Source organism: Cynocephalus volans, chromosome 6, assembly GCF_027409185.1.
Source record: "Cynocephalus volans isolate mCynVol1 chromosome 6, mCynVol1.pri, whole genome shotgun sequence".
NCBI lineage: Eukaryota > Metazoa > Chordata > Mammalia > Dermoptera > Cynocephalidae > Cynocephalus > Cynocephalus volans.
In genome coordinates, this window is record NC_084465.1 from 7,964,740 (window position 1) to 7,990,610 (window position 25,871).

At 41.6% G+C, this 25,871-nt stretch overlaps 1 pseudogene; it reads left to right on the forward strand.

Annotated features, from left to right (window-relative positions):
- Positions 1–18,951: 18,951 nt before the first annotated feature.
- LOC134380820 (GTPase IMAP family member 4-like) lies at positions 18,952–22,163 on the forward strand (annotated as a pseudogene).
- Positions 22,164–25,871: the final 3,708 nt, after the last annotated feature.

The following is a 25,871-nucleotide window of genomic DNA, read 5'->3' on the forward strand; positions in this document are numbered from 1 at the left end:
TATAAATTTTATTCTTTCTTCTTAATCTACTGTGATTTTGTTAATGTAGTGGTGTATATTTTCCAAAGATGGCTACAGCATTATCCTCTCCTACCCCTGATTTTAAAGTGTAATTGACAAATAAATATTGTGTATATTTAAAGTGTAAGTTGTGATGTTTTCATATATGTATATATTGTGAAATGGTTAAATCAAGGGAATTAACATATCCATTACTCCACAGTTACTTTGGGGGGGTGGGGTACTGTGAGAACATGTAAGATCGACCCTTTTCCAGTACATGAACTTTTGTGTGGGGGAGAAGATCTAGTCTCTTAGAAAACTTCAAAAATACAATTCAGTATTATTAGCTATAGTCACCATGCCATACATTAGATATCTAGAAACTATTTATTTTACACAACTGCAACTTTGTACCCTTTGACCAATATCTCCCTATTTCCCCCACCTTCTAGCCCTTGGCCACTGCCTTCTAGTCTTTTAAGATTCCACATATAAGAGAGATTATGCAGTGTTTGTCTTTCTGTGCCTGGCTTTTTTCACTTAGCACAATGTCCTCCTAGTTCATCCATATTTTTGCAGAAGAGATAATTTCCGTCATTTTAAGGCTGAATAACATTCCATGATTATTAATGGAATATTAATAATCCATTGGATTATTTCCATATTTTGAATATTGTGAAAAATGCCGCAATGAATATGGGAGCACAGATATCTCTTTAAGATATTCATATCATTACCGTTGGGCTGTTATAGCAAAATACTATAAACTGTCTGGCTTATAAACAACAGAAATATATTTCTCACAGTTCTGGAGGTTGGGAAGTTCAAGGCACCCACAGAGTCAGTATCTGGTGAGGGCCCACTTCCTCCTAGACAGCCGTCTTCTCACTCAAACCCCACATGGTGAAGGAACAAGCGGTCTCTCTCAGGCCTCTTTTACAAGGGCACTAATCTCATTTATGAGGGCTCCGCTCCCATGACCTAATTGCCTCCCTGAGGCCCCACCACCTCCTAATACCATCACCTTGAGGATGAGCGTTTCAACATATGAATTTTGGTAGAACATAAACATTCAGACCATTTCGTTCTGCTCCTGGCACCCCAAAATTCGTGTCCTTCTCACTTTAAAAATACATTCCTTCCATCCCAGGAGCCCAAAAAGATTTAACTTGTTCCAGCATCAATTTTAAAATCTAAGTCCAAAGTCTCATCTAACTATCATCTAAATCAGACATGGGTGAGACTCAAGGTATAATTCATTCTGAGGCAAATTGCTCTACAGAGTGAACCAGTGAAGTAAAATATGTTATATGCATTCAAAATACAATGATGGGACAAGCATAAGACAGACATTCTCATCCTAAAGGGAAAAATTGGAAAGAAGAAAAAAATAGGAAAGAGTGAAAAGAAGTGTTCTTCTCTGGTTTTTGTATCAGGGTAATGCTGGTTTCATAAAATGAGTTTTGGAGTGTTCTCTCTTCTTCAATTTTTTGAGAGAGTTTAAGAGGGATTGGCATTAATTATTCTTTAAATGTTTGTTATAATTCACCAGTGAAGGCTTCAAGTCTTGGGCTTTTTTTTCCCTTTGTTAGGAGGGGGTTTTTGATTGTGAATTCAAATTCCTTACTCATTATTTATCTGTTCAGATTTTCAGTTTTTGATGATTCAGTCTTGGTAGGTTGTATATGACTAGGAATTTATTTTCTTCTGTTAAACAAAAATGATGGGAGGCCGTTGTTTTGGACTAAGTTCCCTGCACTAGTCCCCCAAAGACCAGAACAAAAGTCAAAATGGAGTCACCCCTGCTAAGTTCCACATCAGGTAGATTGTGGTCTGACCTTCTGAGAAATCAGGAAAAAGAGATACGAGCCAATTTCCCAAACAGGCCAATTTAAATCTTCAATAAATAGGATAATAAAGTTTCCTCTGCTTTAATTCTTACACAAAAGGGAGAACTTTGAAATGACCAACTTGCTTTTTGTTCTTTGTTTCTTCTTTCTTTAGCCTTTTCTGTCTATAAAAGCTTTGTTATTTGTAATAGACTTCCATGGAGCACATCTGACACTGTTGGATGGCGTATTCTGGGTCTATCCTCACATTTGGCTCCCAATAAACTTTACAAAAGTATTTCTGCCTTGACAGCCTTAACTTCAGTTGATACTTTAAGCTATCCAATTTATTGGCCTGTAATTGTTCACAGCAGTCTCTTACGATTCTTTCTATACCAGTGGTATCAGTTGTAATGACTTCTCTTTCATTTATAATATCATTTGAATCTTCTCTCTTTTTTTCTTGGGTTAGTTTAGTTAAAGTTGACTGCTGAGACCCCAGGCCCCAGGCCCATCCCATCGCCAGATCTCCCTCTACAGCTCCAGGCTCTTGGGCCACCCTTATAGACACATGCTCCAGGACCACCCCTGTGCCAAGCTGGCTCCATGGCCTCAGGCTCCAGACTAGCGCACCCCAACAATTCTCCAACACTAGGTAGGTGTCTGACAATTCAATCTAATTCTCACACTATCAACCTGGAGTTAGCATCAGATCCCACTCCCACAAGACTGTCCTCACTGCTGATACAAATAACAAGTCCAGGCCTCCTGTACTTCTGACAGAATAGCTATAAATTGGGCTCTTAAGGGAGGACCGCTGCTGCTGGCCGGTCGTGGGGGCTGACCGCCACTTTGCCCCCAGCAGGAGAGGCTGCCTCATTTATAGGCAACAGCTTTGAAGTGTGGAGCAGGGAAAGAACTGTTTCTTAGCTGTAAAAGCGAGTCTTGAAACAGGGAATATGGTGCCAGGGCTGCTGTGTATGCAGACAGGATCCCAGAGGCTGGGGCCATGCTGAAGGTGGCCAGCTGCCCTAGTCAGGATTCGAGGTTTCAGGCCGACATTAAAGAAGATTACTGGGAGTGCCTGAGCCGTGCCCCGACTGAACAGCCTGAGGCGGCAGCAGCCGAGAATGGGGAAGGCGACAAACCAGAGGCAGAGAGTAAGCGCCCGACCTGTCACAGCCCTGTGAGTGACCCCTGGCCGAGCCCTGTTTGGGGTGCTGACATCCACCCGGCTCCTGCCTGCATCAAAGGTTCACTCACCGCCCTGGGGCTGCTTCCATTTTCCCAGGTGCTGGCAGCTCCACCCGGCTCGACCGTCACTAAGCCTTCCCACTTGCTTGCCCTGGCACGGGGCTTTCTGGAGCCTGCAGACCGGCCTCCCCTCCCACTCCCTCCATGGTTTTCTGGCGGGGCTGGTGGCGTGGGGTGTCCTGGGCCAGTATCGGGAGTTCAAGGAAGTATGGTTGGGCCGAATGTCACTGCAACACACCCTGGACTCCGGCCCTGGTAAACTTCCTGTTACTGGGAGGCAGATACCATCTCTGTGGCCACCAGTTTGGAAAAAAGCCTAACGAATTTCTGGTTGGGAATAGTGTGGTAGGAGAGTTCTCAGGTACGCTTGAACCTGCCAGAGAGCTGGAGGCAAGTGGGTGCTAGATTCGGTCTATGCCGGGGGGATACAAAGGTGAACAAATCCCAAGAAAGTTCTACACAGTGCTACAAAGGCACCCATAGTGACCGGTCATCTGTGCCTACGAGAAACCTGGTGGACTTCCTGGGCGAGGCGGTGCCGAGCAGGGTCTTGAAGGCCCAGCTGATAGACGAGTGTTTCAGAAGACACACCCCAGCCCAGCCGTGTGCGCACAGAGTGGGGAGATGTGCGGCCAGGGAGGCGGAGACCCAACAGAAACCACACACCCTGTGGGGTCGCCAATGTATGATCCAACAGCCTGGGACACAGCATACGGAACAGGGAGAAGTCCTGCACAGGAAGTGAAAGCTCAACAGTGATCACACACCATGTGGTACGTGATCCACCAGCCCACCCAGCAGAGTCCAAGCTGACCAGAAAGGTGGCTCCCCAGAGAAGCCCAAGACCTGAGGCAACCACACACAAAAGGCACTAGAGGCCAACTGAGCAGTCACAGAAGTAGCCATACCAAATTGGCAACCACAGCAACATCCTAGTTAGTCATTAGTCTCAAACTGGTGGACTGTGAAACCCCCTGCCACAATGAATAAACATAAAAAAAAGATACCAGGAATACAAAAAATCAAGAAAGTACACCACCAAAAGTTAATAAATCTCAAACTCTAGATCCTATAGAACAAGAAGCCCTTGAAATGACTGACAAGGAAATTTGAGGGATAATTCTAAGGAAACGGAATCAGATACAAGAAAACACAGCTAGACACCATGATGAAATGAGGAAAAGTATACAGGATCTGAAAGAGGAAATGTACAAGGAAATCAATGTCCTGAAAAAAAATGTAGCAGAACTTGCTGAACTGAAGAAGTTATTCAGCGAAATAAAAAACACAACGGAGAGTTTAACCAGCAGGCTTGTTGAAGTTGAACAGAGAAACTCTGAACTTGAAGATGGGCTGTTTGAAATAACACAAGCAGACAAAAAGAAAGAAAAAAGAATCAAGGACATTGAAGAAAATCTGAGAGAGATATCAGACAACCTTAAGCGCTCAAATATCCGAGCCATGGGTATTCCAGAAGGGGAGGAAAATGGAGATTCCATTGAAAACATATTCAACAAAATAGTGACAGAAAACTTCCCAGGTTTAGGAAAAGTCACAGATCTTCAGATCCAGGAAGCTCAGCGATCTCCAAACGTATTCAACCCAAAAAGGCCTTCTCCCAGACATGTGATAGTCAAATTGGCAAAACTCAGAGACAAAGAGAGAATCTTAAAAGCTGCAAGAGAGAAGTGTCAAATCACCTATAAGGGAGCCCCAATCAGGATAACATCAGAATTCTCATCAAAAACCCTAAAAGCTAGAAAGGAATGGGATGATATAGTCAAAATACTAAAAGAAAAAGATTGCCGGCCAAGAATACTCTACCCTGCAAGGCTATCCTTCCAAAATGAAGGGCAAATAGTATATTTCTCAGACAAACAAAAACTGTGGGAGTTCACCACCACATGACCACACTTACAAGAAATCCTCAAGGCATTACTGGGTTTGGTTCCTGAAAAATAACCACCACTGCCATAAAAACCCAAGAAAAATCAATACCCACTAGGATAATAAAAATGGCATTCATGAAGAGAAAACAAGCAAACAAAAACGCTATCTACAACCTAAGGAACCAACAAACACAGAAAACAAACAGTAAATCAGAAAGCAAGGAACAAAAGACACCTAAGACAACCAAACAACCAATAAAATGCTAGGAATAAATCAACACCTTTCAATAACATCTCTAAATGTAAAAGGCTTAAATTCCCCAATCAAAAGACACGGACTGGCTGACTGGATCAAAAAGGAGGACCAAACTATATGCTGCCTACAAGAGACCCACCTCACCCATAAAGATTCACACAGACTAAGAGTGAAAGGATGGAAAAAGATTTACCATGCAAACAGAAAAGAAAAACGAGCTGGAGTAGCTATTCTTATATCCGACAAAATAGACTTTAAACTAAAAACCATCAAAAGAGACAATGAGGGACACTACCTAATGATAAAAGGACTGATCCATCAAGAAGACATAACAATCATAAATATGTACGCACCCAATGTTAGAGCAGCCAGATTTATAAAACAAACTCTATTAGACTTAAAGAAGGAAATAGACACTAATACCATAATAGCAGGGGACCTGAACACCCCACTGTCAATATTAGACAGATCATCTAGACAAAGAATCAGTAGAGAAACACAAGATCTAAACAAGACTCTAGACCAATTGGAATTGGCAGATATCTACAGAACATTCCACCCAACAACCTCAGAATATTCATTCTTCTTATCAGCACATGGATCATTCTCCAGGGTAGATCACATATTAGGTCACAAATCAAGTCTCAATAAATTCAAAAGTATTGGAATTATCTCATGGATTAAAACTAGAAATTAATGACAAACAAAACTCTGGAAACTATACAAACACATGGAAATTAAACAGCATTCTACTTAATGACATATGGGTCCAAGAAGAAATCAAGCAGGAAATCAAAAAATTTATTGAAACCAATGAAAACAATGATACTTCAAACCAAAACCTGTGGGATACTACAAAAGCAGTATTGAGGGGGAAATTTATTGCATTAAACGCTCACTTCAGAAGAATGGAAAGATGGCAAGTGAACAACCTAACACTTCACCTTAAAGAACTAGAAAAACAAGAACAATCCAATCCTAAACTTAGCAGATGGAAAGAAATCATTAAGATCAGAGCAGAACTGAATGAAATGGAAAACCAAAAAAACAATTCAAAAGATCAACGAATCAAAAAGTTGGCTTTTTAAAAAGATACATAAAATTGACAAACCATTAGCATGGCTAACAAAAAAAAGAAGAGAGAGAGAAGACTGAAAAAACAAAAATTAGAAATGAAAAAGGCGATATTACAACTGATTCATCTGAAATACAAGGAATCATTCGAGACTAATATAAACAACTATACGCCAACAAATTTGAAAATCTGGAGGAAATGGGTAAATTTCTGGACACACACAAGCTCCCAAAGCTGAACCATGAAGACGTAGAAAATTTGAACAGACCAATAACAATAAAGGAGATTGAAGCTGTTATCAGAAGGCTCCCAACAAAGAAAAGCCCAAGACCAGATGGATTTGCAGCAGAATTTTACCAAACATTCAAAGAGGAATTGACACCGATACTTTACAAACGATTCCAAAAGATTGAAACCGACACAAATCTCCCAAACTCATTCTATGAAGCAAACATCATCCTGATACCAAAACCAGGTAAAGATATAACCAAAAAAGAAAACTACAGGCCGATATCCTTGATGTATATAGATGCAAAAATCCTGACTAAAATACTAGCAAACAGAATACAGCAACACATAGGTAAAATTATTCATCACGATCAAGTGGGATTCATCCCAGGGATGCAAGGTTGGTTCAACATATGCAAATCAATAAATGTGATACACCATATTAATAAAATCAAACACAAGGACCATATGGTCATCTCTATGATGACCTGCATTTGATAAAATTCAACATTCATTCATGACAAAGACCCTGTATAAGTTAGGTATAGATGGAAAGTATCTCAATATAATTAAAGCTTTATATGATAATCCCACTGCCAATATCATCCTGAATGGGGAAAAGCTGAAAGCTTTTCCTTTAAGAACAGGAATGAGACAAGTATGCCCACTCTCACCACTCCTATTCAACATAGTGTTGAAAGTACTAGCCAGAGCAATCAGAGAAGAGAAGGAAATAAAGGGCATCCAGAGTGCAAAAGATGAAGTCAAACTGTCCCTGTTTGCAGATGACATGATCCTGTATATCGAACAGCCTAAAGCCTCTACAAAAAAACTCCTGGAGTTGATAAGTGATTTCAGCACAGTAGCAGGATACAACATCAACACACAAAAATCAGTAGCATTTTTTATTTTTTTTTTAACAAGATGACCGGTAAGGGGATCTCAACCCCTGGCTTGGTGTTGTCAGCACCACGCTTAGCCAGTGAGCAAACCGGCCATCCCTATATAGGATCCGAACCCGTGGCCTTGGTGCCATCAGCACCGCACTCTACCGAGTGAGCTACGGGCTGGCCCAAAATCAGTAGCATTTCTATTCTCCAATAGTAAACATGCAGAAACAAAAATCAAGAAAGCTTGCCTATTTACAAAATCCACCAAAATAAATAAAAAAATAAAATACTTAGGAATTGAGTTAACCAAGGAGGTGAAAAATCTCTTTATTGAGAACTACAAACCACTGCTGAGAGAAATTATAGAGGATACAAGAAGATGGCAAGACATCCCATGCTCTTGGAATTGAAGAATCAGCATTGTGAAAATGTCCATACTACGCAAAGTGAAATACAAATTCAATGCAATTCCCAACAAAATTCCCATAACTTTTTTCTCAGAAATGGAAACAACGATCCAGACATTTATATGGAATAACAAAAGACCACGCATAGCTAAAGCAATGCTGAGCAAAAAAAAAAAATAATAATAAAGCTGGAGGCATAACACTACCTGAATTTAAACTATGCTACAAAGCTATAATAACCAAAACAGTATGGTAGTGGCATAAAAACAGACACACTGATCAATGGTATAGAATAGAGAATCCAGAAATCAACCCACACACCTACAGCCATTTGATCTTTGACAAAGTCACCAAGCCTATACACTGGGGAAGGGACTGCCTCTTCAGCAAATGGTGCTGGGATAACTGGATATCAATATGCAGAAGAATGAAACTAGACCCAAACCTTTCACCCTACACTAAAGTCAACTCAAAATGGATTAAAGAATTAAATATACACTGTGACACAATAAAATTTCTTAAAGAAAACCTAGGAGAATCACTTCAAGAAATAAGACTGGACACAGGCTTCATGAATATGACACCCAAAGCACAGGCAACAAAAGGAAAAAAACAAACAAACAAATGGGATTATATCAAACTAAAAAGCTTTTGCACAGCAAAAGAAACAATTAACAGAGTTAAAAGACAACCAGCAGAGTGGGAGTAAATATTTGTAAAATAAACATCTGACAAAGGATTAATATCCAAAATATACAAGGAACTCAAACAACTTTACAAGAAAAAAACAAGCTACCCAATTAAAAAAATGGGCAAAAGAGCTAAGTAGACATTTCTCTGTGTAAGGTATATGAATGGCCAACAGTCATATGAAAAAATGCTCCACATCACTCAGCATTCAGGAAATGCAAATCAAAACCACATTGAGATACCATCTCACCCCAGTTATGATGGCTAATATCCAAAAGACTCTGAATGATAAATGCCGGTGAGGTTGTGGAGGAAAAGGAACCCTCATACATTGTGGTGGGACTGCAAAATGGTGCAGCCTCTATGGAAAATGATATGGAGGTTCCTCAAACAATTGCAGATAGATCTGCCATATGACCCAGCTATCCCACTGTTGGGAATATATGCAGAGGAATGGAAATCATCAAGTCGAAGGTATACCTGTTCCCCAATGTTCATCGCAGCACTCTTTATAATAGCCAAGAGTTGGAACCAGCCCAAATGTTCATGATCAGATGAGTAGATATGAAAAATTTGGTATATCTACTCAACTGAATACTACTCAGCTATAAAAACGAATGAAATAGTGCCATTTGCAACGACATGGATGGACCTAGAGATAATTATATTAAGTGAAATGAGTAAGGCACAGAAAGATAAATATCCCCTGTTCTCACTTATTTGTGGGAGCTAAAAATAAATAAATAAACACACAAATAACCTGGGGGGGAGGCAAGAAGACACAATAATTACAATTCCTTGAAGTTGATACGACAAGTGAACAGAAAGGACTTTGTTGGGAGGAAGGGGGGAGAGGGAGGAGGGAGGGAGGTTTCGGTGATGGGCCACAATAACCAACCACATTGTATATTGACAAAATAAAATAAAATAAAATATTGAAAAATAAAGAAATATGTGACAGCCCTGATCTTTGGTGGGGAATTGAAACTAGTATTTATGGGAGAAGACTGGAAGAAGAATTTGAGCTTGAGTCTACTGTAATGGCTGTGTAGAAATGTGTCCTTGTGGTTATTAGAATAACAATCATGCTTCTTTTCATAAACAGGAGAGTTAGGGGTCAGAATTTCAGGGGAAGGATAGACTCTGGAGCAACAGCATTTGATTTATGTCTCCTCAAACTTCACTGAAGCTTGAGTTGTGTACCCTAGTTTTATGTATTAGAAACTTAGTGCCCACTGTGATTGTTAAGAGGGTGGGAAATCCTGTTATGGTAATTGAAGGGTGGGGCCTTGAAGAGATGATTGGATTGTAGGTCCCTGCAATAGTGAATGGATTAAAAGTGGTGGTCAGGGGCATGGTTCCGAGGATTTAAAAGAAGAGGAGCGTCTGTCTTTCTCTCTGCTTTCTCTCTGCTCTACCATTATGCAATGTGATACCCTACTGTCACTGTCGCCACCACCATGGTCTTCACCAGCTGTATTCCCCGGGCTTTGGACTTCACAGCCTCTGAAACTGCAAGCAATAAATTTCATTTTTTTATAAAGTACCCAGTTCCCTGTATTTTGCTGTAAAGAACAGAAACAGACTAATGCATACAGTTTTGTGAGTTTTGAAAAATGCACTCATTAGTGTAGCTGTCAACAGGATCAAGATACTGGACTGTTCCATACCTCCAAAAAATGAATTGTGTTTATGTTTCAACCCTTAAACCCACTTTTACCCCTGACAACCACTGATTTGTTTTGATCCATTTTTTGTGCCTACAATTTTTCCTCTTCCAGAATGTCTTATAATTGGAATCATGCAGGATGTAGCCTTTTGAAGCTGGCTTTTCTACTTAGCATGATGAATTTGAGATTTATCCATGATATTGCAGGAATCAGTAGTTTGTTCCTTTTCTTTGCTGAGTAGACATTTCATTGCATGAATATATCACAGATTGCTTATTCAATAAGCAAGAGGGGAAGGTACTTTCCAGGCTTTGCCAATAATAAATAAAGCCACTATAAAATTTGAAGAAAGAAACAAAAAGAAAGAAAGAAAGAAAGAAAGAAAGAAAGAAAGAAAGAAAGAAAGAAAGAAAGAAAGAAAGAAAGAAAGAAAGAGAAACCCGCTCTAAATATAAAGACACAAATAAGTTAAAAGTAAATAGATGGAAATAGATACACTATCTTAACACTAATAAAAGTTGATTGAAGTGGTTATATTAATACCACAGTAAACAGATTACAGTGAAAATAGTATTACTAGGAATAAAGAACATGATTTCATAATGAGAAAGGGGTCAATTAATCAAGAGGACATAACAATCCTAAAGTGTTATTCCTCAAAGAACAGAGTTTAAAATACACGAAGTAAAACACATGAAGTAAAACAGTCCTGCAAGAAGAAATAAACAAATCCACAATTTCAGTTGGGTGTTTCAATACTCCTTCCTCAAAAAAGCAGACAGAAAATCAGTAAGCATATAAAAGACTTGATCACACTACTAACCAAATTAATCTAATTGATATTTACAGAATATTCCACCCAAACATAGCGGAATACCCATTATTTTCAAGTGCACATGAAATATTTATTAAGATAGACCATATTTCAGGCAACACAAAAGTCTCAATAAGTGTAGAAGTATTCAAAGATTGCAATGTATATTCTCTGACAACAATGAAATTGTTAGAAATCAATAACAGAAATATATGTGGAAAATCCCCTAAAATTGGAAACTAAATTACAAATAACCTGTGGACCAAAAAATAAATCAAAAGGGCAATTAGGAAATGTTTTAAAATAGTGAAAAATACAACATATCAAAATATGTGGAATTCAGCCAACACAATATTAGAGGGAGATTTGTAGCACTAAAAAACAGAAAAGAAGAAAAATTTCATATCAATGACATCAACTTACACATTAAGAAACTGGAAAAAAAGAGCAAATTAAACTCAATGTAAGCATAAGAAAAGAAATAATAATGATCAAGATGGAAATCAGTAAAGTAGAAAACAGAAAAACATAAGAGAAAATCAGTGAAACCAAAAGGTGCTTCTTGGAAAAGATTAATAAAATAGGTAACCTTTGAGCCAGATGGATGAGGAAAAATACAGGGAAGGTAGAAACTACCAATTACCAAGAATAAAAGATGACATCACTACAGATTCTATGTAAATGAAGATGATGATACGGGAATATCACGAACCAATCTAGGCCAATAAATTCAACCACTTTAATAAAATAGAGAAAATTCTTGAAACTACCTAAGCCCACTGAAGTAGTAATACATAATCTGAACATTCCCATATCTGTTAAGAAAGCATGGTGTTCACTAGGGGAAGCATTCTTTCCTTGGGACCTGAGTCCTCTAAACCAACAGAACCCAAAGCTGTGGGGAAAGGAAGACACAATCTCATGTAGCTTATTAGGATTAATAGTGAGATTGGAATGCTGAATTCCCAGACAAGAATCCTGGCTATGTGAGAAATCGAATATGTATTGATCACTGATGTAGAGCATGTGGCACCTCCCGGAGAACATTTCTTCAGCACCACAAAGTAAAAAGTATTCTTTAAAAAAAACCGTTCCATCCTTGTATCAGGCCAGGTTTTTTAGGATAATGGAGAACATGCTAAGATCAGTGAATTCCATGAACATGAGCCAAGTATCACGCTCCGCTTGCTGTAATGACGTTGCTGTTCACAACAAACGCTTTGTGTCATACACGGGTAACAAAAGGAGGTGAGGCAGGGAAAGGAAATCCATATCCTGAGTAAATGGTTATTCCAGTGAGAATAAAGTGCTGCTCTTTCCATTACAGAGCTAGGACAGGCCACCAGGAGGAGGACTGAACTCGGTGGGGTATTGTGTCACCTCAAAAGCTCAGTGTGGGTCTTAGCTTTCATCAGTTTGGTCACTCAGCAGCGGCTATAGCCAGATTGTCTTCACTGGGTGGAAGTCCATATTGCTGAGTTCACGCATAACCTCCATCCCTACGACCACCATGTGATGAGCCCACTGGCAGGGATAGGTGTGGCAGGGAAAAGAGGCTGGCTGACGTGCACAGAATGGGTTATCTCGTCCACTTAATGAAGATCTTTGTCTACTGAGTTCTCTTTGATGAATATTAATATGAGATTCACATATCTTTATACTCTGTGATCATTCAGAGATGTCCATCTGCATCCCTCTCCTTAGAACTCCATTATCACAGTCCCTTATTATCCCTTTAACATCTGTAAGATCTGTAGTGGTGTTCTCTCTCCTGTTCTTAATATTGGTAATTTGTAGGATTTTACCCCTTTTCTTGATTCATGTCGGTAGAGGCTTATCAATTTTATTGACTATTTTCAAAGAATCAATTTTTGGTTTTATTGGTTTTCTCTGCTGTTTTTCTGTTGCCTGTTTCAATGATTTCTTCCTTTTTATTGAAGGTCTTCCCTTTATTATTTCCTTCACTCTCTTTACTTTATGTTGAATTTGCTGTTCGTTCTCTAAATTTTTATATGAAATGTTAGATGATTATTTTTAGATTGTTTTTATTTCTAATAAACACAACCTTTAACATAGACATTTCTCTCTATACATTGCTTTATTGTGAAAGCACTTAGCCCAAAAGTGGTGATCATTACAAATGTCAGTCATAACAGGGAACTTTCCTACTTGTGGTGATCCTTGTGACCCAAATTAAGAATACCTAAGTAATGGTTTAATAGCACTTAAAATAAATGCTATATTTTGCATCAGTTCTGCTCCCACCCCCACAATGAATGATACATTCCTTCCAGGTAGGCTTAAGCTGTAGAAACAAAACATAATCCTAGTCTTACTCTCTTCAAGTAACCCTCTTTAGAATCACAGGAATGCTTTCACACCCTGCCTGTTCTTCTTAACTTGCCTTTGTTTGCCTATCTCATGCATGAACTGAGAAGTCTTTGCTGTTTAGTTTACATTGTTCCAGAATGTTAATTACACTTATTGCTAGTGCATGCTTTATTTCGTTGCCTTATCCCCCTTTCTAGGGTAGCCATCCTGTTCCTGTATACCAAGGCCAACCACCTTCTATCCTCAGAGAATTCATGTCTTGTTTCTTATCTCTTTTTAAAATTGTTAGCAGTTTGCATAATTACTGAAGTGCTATGCAACTCTAAGTAAAGACTTAATTGTGGGGTATAATGGTAAACTGGGACCCCTTTTATAGTGGAATAATAATAGGCATAATAGAGAACTGGGGTTCCCATTACAATACTCTCAGAGTTTTTATTTTGATGGCAGATAGTATCAAATGTCAAAGGTTAGGCTATTTCAAGTGATTGTAGAACCACATCACAGGGTGACTTTGTGCCCATCCTGATCAGTCAAATGAAGGTCATTTATTTACCATCCTTTGCTTCTGGCAGATGACTCAGAGGACACACCTGGAGATAGCTTCTCTCTTCCCTCTCTCCCATCACTGGGAGGAAGGAGAGGAGGCAGCATCTATGCTGGTGTAGGCCTGAGGCATCAGAAGAAAATGTTGGCTGGGGGCCTGTTGTGCTTAGCAGCAGGTCCAGGACCCAGGGGTCTATCTGAATAGCCTGGCAACTCTCTGGTTTCGACCCACAATTTTCTTCCAGAATTTCACAGCATGACCCATGTTTCTTCTCTCACTGTAGAGTCTTTGTGCAGCTCAGTATGGTAGCCAGTAGGTAGCATGTAGCTATTTAACTTTAACTTCAAACACATTAAACAGAAATAAAATTTAAAATTCATGGCTACAAATGCACTCGTCACGTTTCAAGGGCTCAGTAGCCACATGTGGCTAATGTTTATCATATCGGACAGCACAGAACAATCCTGTCATTGCAAAACATTCTATCAGTGCTGCTTGGTGAGAAGGTGGGCAGGTCCCTCCCAGGAGCCTTTGAACAGCTCTTCCCCTTCCTTCTATCAGGCCCCACAATCAGCTTAGCAGTTAACCACTTTCTCACCCTGCTCACTGTCATCTCCTTTTTTTTAAGTAATGTGTTTTTTGAGAAAAACCAGATTTTGTGTAGAATAGAATCTTGTGCAGAACAGGGAAACCGCAGAGCTGCTACAAAGTGCTAAATGCACAGAATAGCTACCCAACGCCTTCCCCTAATTCAAACCCTATAACACCCCTGATTAGTCTGTGTGGGGGGTGGGGCGGGGTGGGAGTGGGGACTCTTTTAGTCTCTCCTCCAGGTCTGCAGGAAATAAAATCCGCAATGTAGTAAACGTTTAGCTTGGGTCCTTTAATCCATTTGTCTTGTCGACCTAACCTAAAGTAACTGGTGGCCCTTATGGGACTGGAATTGTCGGCTCTCACTGCCCTGGCCAACCTAATTCAGCAAGACCCTTTCTAACTCAGAGAATCTCTCTCTCTCTCTCTCTCTCTCTCTCTCTCTCTCACACACACACACACACACAACCTGGGAGGCAACGGGCAGCAGCTTGTCCATCCCCACCCCTTCTCTCTTCTCTCCTCTCTCTCACTCCATTTCCCCCCTACTGGGAATCCCAGCCCAAAGTTTCTGCTGCTCCACTTCTCCATTGCAGTCTCTGCAGGCAGCACCAGACATCAATCGCTTTCTAGGTGAGTCGAGTTTTATTTTTCCTTTCAAACTACAGTCCTCTTGACTTTAAACAGTCCAAGACTGTCTCACAAAATCCCTGGCTGGTTTGGGGATGTTGCTTTGGTCAACAGATGACCAAGACTCCTCACTATAGCAGATGCCTGATGGTAGAAGCTAGTCTCTCACTTCTCAGGGCCCTAAAGTGTCACAGGGATGCCTGTCTCACTTTCTGGGATCTTAGGAAGTAAAACTCTTCTCCCTTACTTAAACTATGGGCAATCACATTTCTCACTCTCCACAAGACTCCCTCTGGGATGTCTCCTCCCTAACATAAGAACCTGAGGTCTTGCACCTGATATCCACCCAAAGAGGCTTATTTTCTTTTGTACTACTACATGGTCTCAATACAAATAGGATAATGAAAGCTGTTGGCCAGAAAATGGCACTTTGGATTTCCAAATTCTCCGCCATCTGGAGAACTTCTTCAGTCACAATGGAAAGCAGTCTGAGGTCCCCTATGTTCAAGCCTTTGTCCGTCTCCACTCCTGTCCCTCCCTATGCCACTCCTATAACTCCCACCAAATCCTCTTGGTCAATGAAAACTCATCCAAACCTTTGTCTCCTTCTCAACTGCCCTGCTTGTCTCTCAACTTTGACCAAAAGCCTCCATTGCTTTCCTCATCCTTCAATTTTGATCCTGCATATGCAGCCGCAGCACCCCAAACTCTCCTGCCACAGCCTGCACCTGCCACCATGCCTCCTCCTTCGTCTCCAACCTCTATCCTCACCACCCACCTCCTTTAACCTATTCTCATGGACTGCCACCTTCCCTGTCACCTAAAATGCTAAAACATCCCAACAACCGTTGCCCCCCTTCTCCTATCCTTCTCCTTTGAGAGGTAGGAAGAGCTGAAGGCATCGTTAGGGCCCATGTCCCCTTTTCCCTCAATAATATGGCTCAAATAAAAAAGCAATTAGGACCATATGCTACAGATCCTACTCAACGTTTTTAAAAATTCCAATATTTCACTCAATCCTATAGTCTCACTTGGCATAACATGTCTTTTGTCCTCTCTTCCACTTTAACTCTGGAGGAGAAGGAGTGAGTCTGGACTGCTGCCCAAACCCACACAGGCACTATGCACAGCCAGGATCAAGCCCTATATCCTCTGGGTACAACAGCTGTCCCATGGACTGACCCAAACTGAGACTACCAGATAGAATCCCCAGATAGCAAAAGAAGGGGCCGCATACTGACATGTCTCATAGAAGGAGTGAAAAAGCCTTCTTTAAAGACAGTCAATTATGACAAAATTAAGGAACTTACTCAGGAATGAAATGAAAATCCCGCACTTTTTATGTCTAACCTCACTGAGGCTGTAGTAAAATATACCAACCTTAACCCTAAAACAGAAGGAGGAAAACTTTACATGAACACCCATTTCATTTCCCAATCAGCTGCCAATATTCACAATAAACTCCGAGAATTAGAGGAAGGCCCCCAAATCCCTCAAAGGGATCTGATAAAACTGGCCTTCAAGGTTCTTAACAACAGAGAGGAGGAATCTAAAACCCCAAAACTAAACATGACTGAATCAAATACCAGTTACTGGCTGCTGCTCTCTGGGGACATCAGAAAACTGTGAGCACTTCAAGGCAAAGCTCAGAGGAAGCCTCCCATTTCTCCCCCATGTCACTGCTTCAAGTGTGGCAAACCAGGACGCTGGGCAAACACCTGCCCAAACCCAAGGCTCCCATCTGGACCTTGTCCACTGTGTGGTAAAACAGGACATTGGGAGGTGGGCTATAGTAAAAATGTCCCTGGACCTGCTCCAGCCTCCTCCCTACAACCTGGAGAGCCCAACTGGTTGAGACTAAGTGCTGAGGACTGCAACTGATGGGGCCCAGGGCTTACAATCCCTTCTGCCACACCCATCACCGCTTCTGAACCCTGAGTAACTGTAACGGTAACAGGTAAGTTCATTCCCTTTCTACTGGATACAGGGGCCACGCACATTGAGTGCTCTCAGAATATTCAGGCCGGCTCTTTAATTCCTCCATTTCTGTTGTAAGGGTGGGAAAAGTTTCATTGAAAGCAAAGGTCACTTTCCCCCTACTACATTCTTTTAAAGTACCTTTTACATTTTGCAGTCCCACCAACAATGTATGAGAGTTCCTTTTTCTCGACAACGTCGTCAGCATTTATCATTCTCAGTCGTTTGGATTTTAGCCATCCTGACTGGAGTGAGATGGTATCTCAGTGTGGTTTTGATTTGCATTTCCCGAATGCTGAGTGATGTTGAGCATTTTTTGATGTGTCTGTTGGCCACCTTTATGGAAAATGGTATGGAGTTTCGTCAAACAATTACAGATAGATCTACCATATGACCCAGCTATTCTATTGCTGAGAATATATCCAGAGGAATGGAAATCATCATGTTGAAGGATACCTGTACTCCTGTGTTTGTTGCAGCACTACTTACAATAGCCAAGAGTTGGAACTAGTCCAAATGTCCATCATCAGATGAGTGGATAAGGAAAACGTGGTATATATACACAATAGACTATTGCTCTGCTATAAAAGAGAATGAAATACTACCATTTGCAGCAACATGGATGGACTTAGAGAAAATTCTATTAAGTGAAATAAGCCAGGCACAGGAAGAGAAATACCACATGTTCTCACTAATTTGTGGAAGCTAAAAATAAATAAATAAATAAATAAATAAACAAACAAACAAATAAATAAATAAATATACACACAAATAAAAAGGGGGCAGGCGAGAAGATACAATGATCACAATGATTCCTTGATCTTGCTGTCCTGGCCAAAGTATGTTCCAATAAGAGTTCTTTAAACATCTTTCTCCATTGCAAAACATTCATAGCTAGCAATGAAGAAGACATTAATAATTAATATCATGTTTCTATGACCCTAAGCATTGATTAAGAAGGAAAGGATTGTCACTTTCACACATCAGATATAAGCTGGACATAATGATCGATCCAAGAGAGGCAAGAAACAGGGAGATTGTTTATCAATTTATTTATTCAACAAATATTCATTGATAGTTACTTTTTGCTCAGTATTGTGCTTGTCCCCCAGTAATAAAGAGAAATAGAAGACACATATGGTAGTCCCATCACAAAGCTTGTAGTCTAAAGGGAGATAGTAAAAAACTGCACAAAGAATGTCCTACTGTAATTTGTATTCTGTAAGAACCTGCTGGGTGTGATGAGAGCCAGAAGCAAGTGGGCCACAGCAGAGTTGGTACTATTGGGGGACACGTGCTGGGGGACAGGTGCAGGAGAAGATTTCTGTAGAGAGCAGAGACCCGAGGGCTGAGCAGGAATGTGCTGGGCACTGAGTAGGAGGGAGCGCTCCAGGGAGAGGGAACAGTTCTGCAAAGGTCGAGACGTTGGGAGGAACATAGAGGATGTGAGGAGCACTGAGGAGGCGAGTGTGGCTCAAGCCTTACAGGAGAGATGGTAGTGGGCTGTGCAGAGTGTCGGGGACCATTGTAAGGGTTTCAACTGTTTCCTAAAAGCTATAGGAAGCCACTAGGGAACCTAACAAGAAAAACATAAAATGTTAATTTGAAAACAACATCTGACTGTAGAGTAGAAAAGGAAAGGAAGGTGAGATGGTCCATTAGGAGCCTGTTACATTCACTGCAAACAAATGGCAGTGGATTGGATTGGCATGAAGATGGAGAAAAATGGATAATTTTCAGTTTCTGGAAGTAGAGTCAATAGGATTTGGTGATGGGCTGGTGAAACTGAGGAAAGAAGAATTGTAGATGACCCCAAGGTTCTGCAGGAGCACCTGGCTGGATGGTGATGCATCTGCTGCGATGGGGAATCATGGCTGGGGAGGAGTCCAAGGCTTCTGGCCAAGCGCTGCTTGAGATGCCAGGACACGGCGCCATGGAGAAGTTGGGTGCGATGCGAGAGCTGGGAACTCTGAAGGGTGTAGGCCACAGACTTCGTATCAAAGGCATCACAGCAATGATTCGCTGGGTCATTGAGGAGGGGAAGAGGCCAGAGCCAGTGTCGAGGAAGGACTGGGAGCATTTATGTTTGTGTAAACACATAAAAAGGAATAATCTGAAAATGAGACGAAATGGAGAGCTGAGGAAAGGAGGCAAGAGAGACCAGACTGGCAAGTTTATGGCAAAAAGGAAAGTGGAAATTGTTGGCTATGGGAGGTCAGGGATTCCAGTGACTGTCCATCTCCCTAAAGTGACATGGTTATGTTTCTTTATCTACAGGCATTCACAATGCCATCGCCGCCCAAGACAGTGGCACGAGTTCCAGCCCTGGCAATCCACGGACCCACCTCTGTGAGTGGGGTTTCGGGCTCCTCTGCCAGAGTGCAGGGAGGAGGGTGGGCAGGGGAGGCAGGCGGGGGGCTCCTCCCGTCCAGAAAGCCAGAGCCCACTGGAGCAAGAGAAAAGTATTCCCAGCCCCATTTTCCATCATCTCTGCATTTACCACCCTGTACCATTGCTCTTGACTACACGTTCTCCTCATGATGTGTCCATAACAGCTCAATGGAGGAGAGATCGAAATACCCTCGGATGGATTCAGGCCTCTGCACGATTTCTTATTTCCTGCTTGTTACAATGTGGACGCACCAGAACAGCTGGTTGTAGCCACTCTGGCTGTTTCTCTGCCCCTCTCTTCAGCCTGGGGGTGAATCGGGAAGGAGCAGTGTGGGAGTAACTGATCCCTCATCCACGTTCCTAGTTTTCCTACTCCTGCTGGCTTCACTATAACCAGCAAATTTAGGAGGCGGACTCACCTGGTATGTCACCTCGCCCTCCCTGGACTTCCTAATCCTCAGAAATTGGCTATGTCAGTTGAGCTTTTGCTGGTTTAGCAAATGATTCCACAACTGAATAGATTAAAGTATCAACCATCAGTTCTGTGTCAGCTTGGGCAGCTCAGCTAATCTCAGGCACACGTTCATGAGCCTGTGGTAAGCTGGTGGTTCCTAGGCCACTGGATGATCTTGCATACGCCTGCAGACGCGTCTGGTAGTTAGCAGGCTCTTGGGCAGGCCAGGGTGACAGGAATATTGGGCCTTGTTACCATGGTCTAAAGGGCTGGTCCAGGCTTCTTCACAAGGCAGCTGCAGGGGAAACAGAAAGAGAAGGGCCCCCACAGAACGTGCACAATTTTGCACTTTCTGCTTGCATCATGCTTTCTACTGTCCTATTGTTCAGAGCAAGCCACATGGCTACCCAGATTCAAGGGTCAGAGAGAGCGAGCCGGCTTCTTGATGGGTGGAGCTGCAAATCCACTTCCCAGAGAGGCGTACAGGAATGGGAATAATTTGTGGCTCAGTTTGCAGTCTGCCCCATGGGTTGTCATCCATTTACTACCAACATTAGCAAGTTGGAGGCATGTTGGAGGTGGCCTTTGTTGCTTTTTCATTTCTCCTGCTATGATTTTCTTACTCCCCCTCCCTGTGGCCAACCAGTGCTCTCTAGACATATTTAGCATGGGGTCTTCAACTGTGACGCTAACTCAATAACAGTGTGAACTCCCACCCACATTTTTCCTCAGATAATCTTAGCATTTCTTTGTCCAATATTCTCAGTCATACAACTTTTGTAAATATACGTCTTTTATCCCAGGATTCTGGTTATCAAATGTGGAAAACAGTGCCTTAAGGAAAGTGATGGGTTACATAAACCACCTACCTTCCTTCTTAATGGGAAGAAAAGTTCCACTTTGAATAGAAATTGGAAAAACAAATCTCCCTCTGCAGATGCCCCAAAGTCACGTTTTGTGTTACTTCTTGCTATACCTTGTTAGGAACAGCTGTCAGCAGCAGCTCATGGTCCTCTTCTGAAACCACTTGTTTCCTCCTCTATAGGCACCATAGCTACAAAAGGGCACAGTGAGGAGCTCAAGGGAATCCCCAAAAGAGAGACCAATCACAGGAGGTTGAGGTAAGGCAGTTGCCCAAGTACTGCAAGGTGGACATCAGGCCTGGAGGGCTTCCTGTGGACTTCCTGTGAGTGCAGAGGTGATGCAGGGGGAAGTCCACAGCCAGCAACAGAGAGAGCGTGGGGAGGGCCGGGGCCTCTGGGGAAACTGTTGCAGCAGATTCTAACACTGTGGCATTTGTTTTCTTGATGTACCAGGGCCTGGAGAACAAGACTGCCGAAATTCCCAACTGAGAATTGTCTTTCTGGGTAAAACTGGAGCAGGAAAAAGTGCAGCAGGGAACAGCATCCTTGGAAGGAAAGCGTTTTGTTCTGGCATTGCAACAAAATCCATTACTGAAACCTTTGTGAAAGACAGCAGCTGGTGGAATGAAATAGAACTTGTCGTTTTGGATACGCCTGATGTTTTCGACACCGAGGCACAGGATGCTGACACGCGCAAGGAGATTGTTCGCTGCATCCTCCAGACCTCGCCAGGGCCCCACGCTCTGGTCCTGGTGCTCCCACTGGGCCGCTACACTGAGCAGGAGCACAAGACCACACAGAAGATCCTGAAAATGTTTGGACACAGGGTAGAAGATTCATGATTCTCTTATTCACCCAGAAAGATGACATTGATTTCCATGATTACTTACGGGAAGCTCCAGAAGGCATTCAAGTGCTGATGGGCAAGTTCGGTGATCGCTACTGTGTGTTCAACAACAGGGTGAACGGGCCTGAACAGGTGACCCAGAGGGCACAGCTGCTGGCGCTGGTCCAGCGCATTGTGACGGAGAAAAAAGGAGAATGTTACACCAATAAGATGTACCAAAGGGCTGAGGAAGAGATTCAGAAACAAATCGAAGTGATACAAGAGCATTACAGGGCAGAGCTGGAGAGAGAGAGAAAGTGCTGATCTGAAAGGAGTATGAAGAGAAGATCAGAAACCTGGAAGATAACCTGAAGCAGAAGAAGAGAAGGGAGGAAATGGAGAGGAGGCTGGAGGAAAAGGAGACCGAGTATTCTTCAAAGCAGCAGAAAGCCAGATCGGAAGCTGAGAGTCAGAACCGGATACTTGATATCATCTTAAAAATATTACAGATTGCTTCTGACATTTTCTTTCATCTGTTTACAGATTAAACTTAACAAAAATCTGTCTATATTTCCTGCATATTCATTCTCTGGTAACCTTGCCCCACAGGACCATTGTGCAAAGTCAGAGGGCTCCAGTTTCTGTCTCTCAGGCTCTCAGGACAGAGCATAGTAAAGCTTACTATTGGAAATTGGTAGATGCAGGATTGACTTAGCAGGAGAGGGTCAAATTCTCAATTTGTGAAACTCTAGAGCAGAAAGTGTTGATGCTTGCTGCCTTCCGAATGCTTGCTCAGACACACAAAGAAAAGGAACGTGAGAGACCAAAGACATGACCCAAGCTACATCTTGTTATCAGTAGTCAAATTTTCCCCTCTGGATTCTTCCTAGATTGGCATATACTCTCCCCTTGGAGCTTCTACTCACTTATTTTTGCCTTTAGGACCACAGTGATCATCTTACCCATATGGCTTGTTAGAAAATTCCATTCTATGTTTGTATTTGGTAGTCTATAGATGGAAATGCTTGTAACATTCCTTGTACATAAACGCCAATTTGTTTACTTGCATTTTCACATAAGGACTCAATTTCTTATCTTCTGCTCATTGGAGAACACTGACCTATCTAGAAAATAGATCTCTATGAACTCTACTCAATAGTGATCCCCAAATGCCCCAAAGAGTGAAAGACAGCAATTCAATAGATAAGAGAACAACGTTTGGTATATTCAGCTGTATTTGTAGAAATTCTTTGACCAATCTCAGGTTAATCCAATTTGATGAATAACCAGGTCTCTACTTTTCTTGAGAAACAAACTGACTGATGTAACCCACTTCCATCACTGCGTGCCTTGTGTCCTCATTGCTGGTGGGTCATCCGCACACTTCTGCTCCCACTCAGTTGAATTGTTTGCACATTGCTATTATAATAAAGCTTTTCAGTTCACTCATATCTGTGCAGAATTGGAACCTGTTTTTTCTTGGAAAATACCATTGTGTCTTCTAATAAAACAGGGATGAATTTCACTTTTTGGTGAAAGTTCACGATGATGTTGGAGCTAGACTTGGTCTAGCCCCATTACTCTCGCCTCCTTTTCCCTATAAGGTTTGAGCCACATTCTCAACTCTTCCACCAGCCAAAGTTCACAACCTCTTCAGTAAGTGCTGATGGGAATTATGTGTAACCAAGATTTCTGAGATCTGTACAGTTTCATTGGTACAAAAATCCCCTTTAATAGAGAGATAAAAATAGCTGAAGCCCCTATCCCTTTTCTATTTTCTACTAGATTCTCCACACCTGGTAATTTCTAGGAATCCCCAAAGCACATTTCCATGTTCTACTGACATGCCTTCACAGTCAGATGTGACTTATGCCAACTGTCCTCCTTCTTCCATTTTGAAATTGGCTTCTTCATTCCCTCACCCATTTTTCCCAAAATAGGACACACAACTCTCTCATTTTCCCAGGGCACAGATGAGTTTATTTCTACATTTTACAAAAGTTATCAAAGGCTCTAGGATAAGAAAAGAACTACCCAAAGCAGCACACGATTCCGTCAGAAATGGTCGCTCAGAGTAAGACGTCCTCTGTGTCACTCTGCAGAGTGTGCTGTATTGTGTGTTTATTGTTTTCATCATTGGAGTGTTAGCTTAAGTTCCAAGATGTGAATTCAACATCCTATTTTACTACAAACTTCTGTAAACAAATATTTGAACAAGAAGCCACACATACTTCCCCACAAAAAGTAAATTCAGTTTATTATATAAATAGTCTTTAACTGTAGTGATTATTTTCTGGGTAACACACACCATTACTCTTACTTCTGCACTCAGGTTAATGTTTTCGATGAGACAAAGGAAAAGGTTTTTGAGAAGCAGTGAGGAGATGGAAAGCCCATGTGAAAAACCCTGAGAAGAGTGTTGCCTGTTTGCCTCCCTGGGGAGAGGTCAGACGGAAGGTCCTTGACAAAGACTATGCATTGAGATCAATATGAGAGGGGATGAGGGATGTTCCCTTCTCTTAAGAGTTTCAAGAGTTCATACCCATTTCTCCATCCATTAACATCCAGTGTTTGTATTTCATGGTTGGTTTTAGGCCAGACACTGAGAATCTAGAGGTAAGTAAAACAAAGCCCCTTTTGAGACAGGCTTCATTAGCCTCAGCTTAATGCTTTGGAGAATCATCCAACTTGTGTGTATCAATAGACTGTTCCCTTGTATTGGTGAGTAGTATTCCATCATACGGATGTTCCACAGTTTGCACATCACTTCCTCTTTAAGTATTCTGATGAACCTAATTGATTTCTCTGGTCTGATTGCATTGGCTAATACCTCTGTTTTAATGTCAACTAGTGGAGAAGGTGGGTGTGCTTGCCTTATACCTGGGAATGCCTCTAGCGTTCACAAGTTAAGTAAGGAAGGTGCTGGGCTACAGTAACATCACTGTTCTTCTTTTTCCTTCTTAAGAAGAAAACTCAGATCTTTAGAAATTTCTTCTTTCCTAACATTAATGTGTAAAGCTACAAAATTTCTCTCTATGCATGTCTATCCTCATTGTTACTTGGAGAGGTGGTAAAAGAAATTATTATTTCAGCTATGGAAACTTTTGTTGGAAAATTGGGGGAAGGACTAAATATTTAAATGTTTACAAAACATGACAGATCTTCCATGAAGACACCGTGTTGAAAGAAATTCTTTGAGTTTTATGATTAACTCTGCTGGTAGCTACTACCTTCCCCAGCAACCAAGAGGCCCAAATGAAAGAGCACCAGAAGGAGATCCACCTGCATGTGCCCTTAGGTGTTCCTTTGGAGAACACACAATCACACACACACACGCACAGACACACACACACACACACACACACACACACACACACACACACACACACGGAGGTCAGGGAACACAGGCAGGGAGAGAGAGGAAGAAGCAGTGGGCCCCAAACTTGACTGCGTCCAGGATGTTATCCAAACAGGATTTCCACAGGGAGCTTTAATCGGTGAGTTTAAAGCAAATAAGCATTAGTTCCAGGAGGTCATGCTGTGACAAAGAGGTGGTCACTTTGAGGTCACAGGCAAATAAATGTCAGAATGGTACTTTTAAAGGAAGCAGTGAGAAAGCAGAAGCCCAGCCTGCTAGGTGAGGGAGATCCCTCTAAGTATTTACCTCTGGCCATTGGCTGGAGCCATTCAGGTGGAATCTAATATTGGAAACTGTGTCATGGGTGACTGAGCCCTGCTTATGGTATGAAAAAGTGAAACTTATATTTAAAAATGGATGCTAAGGCAACACAAAATCATAAGCACTCACAATGAAATAGAGCTCCCTACACCCTCATAACGTACACTATCTGCTTCTGTGAAATCACTTGCTTAACCTAAGTAACTCCATTTTGGCCCCTGTCTGACCTGCAGACTATCCCCCCTTCTGCATGAGAAACCATTGATCTTTTCATAGAAACAAAACACAATTGCACGGAAACAGGAGCCATACCCAGTGAATTATTACATGGGAACAGGAAACACACCGAATGAAAACTTGTATGCTTGGTTGCTTGAACGGCTCGTTTCAATAATAAAGATAAAATAAAGACATGTTAAGGTAAATTTAAAAAATGAGGGAATTGTTGTGAATAGAGCCACACTTTAAGAAAAGAAGACAATTTCTTCATTAATGAAATAACTGGTGAAATCCAGTTCAAGCCTGCGGTTTAATTAATAGTAAAGCACCCAGGTCAGCTTCTTAGGTTTGATACATG